This window comes from Penaeus monodon, chromosome 33 (assembly GCF_015228065.2).
Source record: "Penaeus monodon isolate SGIC_2016 chromosome 33, NSTDA_Pmon_1, whole genome shotgun sequence".
In the NCBI taxonomy this organism is placed as follows: domain Eukaryota; kingdom Metazoa; phylum Arthropoda; class Malacostraca; order Decapoda; family Penaeidae; genus Penaeus; species Penaeus monodon.
Window position 1 is genome coordinate 31,175,786 of NC_051418.1, and position 498 is coordinate 31,176,283.

At 33.9% G+C, this 498-nt stretch overlaps 1 protein-coding gene across 1 annotated transcript in view; it reads left to right on the forward strand.

Moving 5' to 3' along the window:
* Positions 1-498, forward strand: part of LOC119594377 (procollagen-lysine,2-oxoglutarate 5-dioxygenase 1-like) — a 46,541-nt gene that overhangs the window by 31,143 nt on the left and 14,900 nt on the right.

Below are 498 nucleotides of genomic sequence, written 5' to 3' on the forward strand. Positions count from 1 at the left end.
TCTGGTGCTTTGATCTTCATTAGTTGGCCTATCATAGTATCGTCTTCTTTCTATTATCAGTTAGCACAGTTAATCTCTGCTTCATCGTTATTATCACCGTTATTCTGCCCATGTGTTGTTCCCATCACCGTTATTCTTCCTATGCATTATGATCACCGTCATTCTGTCATGGATAATTATGACCATTATTCTGTCCATAAGCTATTTTCACCGTTATTCTTTCCATGCATTATTATCACCGTTATTCAATCGATGCATTATCTCCGTTATTGTTATTATCATTACTGTTATATTACTGAACTTCACATTAACGAAACAATAAGGATGAAAATTATATTCTTTAGGCACGGAGACTTCGCCCGTACGGGATTTTATTGTGTCAAAGTAATTAATTTACAAACAAAAGACAAACGGGTGTTAACTATCGGAAAAAAAAAATTAAACACAATGGATTTCCGTTTTTTTCTGATGACATAATTGTAGAAGCAAGTCATGTTG